We start from the raw sequence: 2740 nt of genomic DNA, 5'->3' as shown, positions 1-2740 counted from the left end.
AAACAAACAATACTTGGCAATTTCATTGCAATCGTTCCAGTTGATAATAAAATACTTTTTTTTGTACATTTTAATTTTAAACCCATCCTAGCACTTTCGCACAATGTCGTTGTTGTTTGTTTTATCGCTGAACAGTGGGCTATCTACAATGTCCAGATTTTAGCTCTCAAGCTTAATGTTCAGCCGGGGAGCCGCTCAATGCCAGTGATTTGTGCCGCTAATCTTTACATTATTCTTTTTCTAACGTTGTAGGTACATGTAGAATCATGTATATTTATTCAATAAATTGATTATGACATTTATATTTATAATTTAAACATTTTACTCCCGTACGTGTTATTCCTACTACATTAGTTATCATTTAGCAGATAACTACAGCCTAAATATATAACACTTGTCACAGCCTTTCCCAACTTAAAATAAATTTTACCATTGATTAATCTATTTTACGCCGAAATGAATGTTGTCAGAAAGAATGCATTGAGAATATATGTCGTGAAAAACAGCCTAACGTATCTTATCTTATTTAATGATAAGTGTAGGTAAAAACATAAAACCACTGAGGCAGACAATACACATATATAACAAGAGAATTAAAAAAATGTTACCACGTACTTTTAATAGTTATTTGTAGTTTCTATTTTCACCAGACTTCGTTTATAACAATTCCTTTAATGGTCATGATGTCACAAGGTAATTATCATTGACTTTGATTAAAGTAAGCTATCTATATAGATCAGAACTAAAAATTAACTCAGTTACGAATGTAGCTAGCTAAATCTTTTGTCTTTGCTTGTAATGATTAGAATGCATTGATTGATGCACCAGTTGGAACAGAAAGGTAGTCGCCGTTACTTTTTTACTACCTATTGTTGTAACGGCTTTTGTTGGACGTGTTTTTTGGATTACTAGGTAAAAGGAGGAAGCAAAGTCAGTTTAGTTGATGATAGCGAAAGCGTTTTATTTCTCCGATTAGAAGTTCTACAAATTTCACGTACTAACTTAATCGCCAAGCGATAGGCCTAACTACCAACAAAACTTAAAAATCTCTTACTTGCTATTTTCCCTCGTGCTTGTGACATTTTCTCGTATCTGTAAAACTTCGTTGAAACACAGTATTCTCAAAACTGAAGTAAGGGATAAACCTATCAACAAATTCGCTAACTCAGTAATCAAAATAGCAACTGCTCTAGTCTTAAATCGCGTTTTATATCATCAAATCATTTTCTAAGCTTTCAAGAAGATTCAAGTCATTAAGCTATATCAAACCTCCCTCTGCCAAACAACAATACATATTGCACAAATAAAGCAACGTTATATTAAATTTAAACTTCTGTAACTGACAAGAAAGTAATTCTCAACAATTAGCATCATAATATTATTTAATATAGACTTTCTAGTCATTAGCTAAATATGTGAAATAAAGTAATACAATAAAAATTTTCATTATTAAAACAGCTCTTTTTTTACTCATTTATTGTCCCTAATCTATCCACTAAGGCATCTTAACTTGACCACATACCAACCAATCCATCATTTCACGTGGAGATTTTGAAGATAGTTGAGCAAATCTTTTCATATCTGTAGCAAGTTTGGCTAAGCTGTCGCTCCTCTCCTCCTCACTTTGCTCTTGACATTTCCTTTAAAACTTCCTTTTGACGGGACACTCCAAATTTGATGATGCAGCCACCAGTGACCAAGAGTTATTATGGTTCTCTGCTAGAAGGTTATTTAATGTTGTTAAATTTGGCTATTCTAAATGTGCAGCAAAATGAATAGCTTGTTGTTCGCTACTCCATCTAGTGTAACAAATTTGTTATTATATATTTATTTTAACATCGACGCTGTTTAGATTAAGTTTATATTTAAAAACATGTCTAGCTTATAGTGTTAAATATGTATTGCGAAACTCCCGCCTATTCTCCAAAGTTGTAGAAGATTCTCGAGAGTAGGAATCAACAATATATGTATGTACGTAAACGTTTAAATATAGCTCAGTATTGTTATGTAATCTGAATTTTCTAGAAAATCTTCCCACGCCTATAAATACAACCAACGCTACGCGCCAAAGAGAGTGTCTATTAGTAATTCGCTATAATAAGTGTGCTATGAAACTTCGAAAGCTATAACTGTGATTGTTATAACGCTTATCAATCGGATAACTTAAGATATTTGACCAGGAATATTTATAAATTTCGAACATTACAAATCGTTAAACTTCAGTGGATTTTCATCGGACATTAATATTTTTACGAAAATATATAAATTCATCGTGTGTGGCAAAGGAAAAAGCTAGCTAGCTTCCCGGGGAATCGTACTTACATCAATTCGTAATTAACTCGCTCATAGTGAACCCTCGATAAGATATCAAGGATGTACCTGATGATGACAAAACCTTGTTGAAACGTTGTACATTGCTGTTATGTTAAAGTTATATTAAAGTTTTTCTTCATTACCCATTCAAGCCGTCTCCAACCATTATTAGATATCAAGGAAGTTCCAAACTAGAAAGAAGATTTTATATTGTTTGTAAGTTTGTGAAACTTTTGTTTATAAATCTTTGTTTGTAATAACTATTTGTAAGAATTGTTACTGTAAATTGTATTGTTTTGTGTATATTAAAACGTATTTGTGTTAAAAACGACGATAGTGCGTATCAATCTTGTTAGCAAATATCGCAAATTGTCTAATATATCGGCATATATTTAAATACTAAGTCCAAAGTACAATTTAACTACTA

General features: G+C 31.8%; 1 protein-coding gene across 1 annotated transcript in view; it reads left to right on the top strand.

The window, feature by feature from the left end:
* Window positions 1-2740, top strand: part of LOC106472941 — a 37070-nt gene that overhangs the window by 432 nt on the left and 33898 nt on the right. The window lies entirely within an intron of this gene.

Source organism: Limulus polyphemus, unplaced genomic scaffold, assembly GCF_000517525.1.
Source record: "Limulus polyphemus unplaced genomic scaffold, Limulus_polyphemus-2.1.2 Scaffold5753, whole genome shotgun sequence".
Classification (NCBI taxonomy): Eukaryota; Metazoa; Arthropoda; class Merostomata; order Xiphosura; family Limulidae; genus Limulus; species Limulus polyphemus.
Note: the sequence above shows the minus strand (reverse complement) of the source record. Positions and strands in the feature narration are given on the sequence as shown.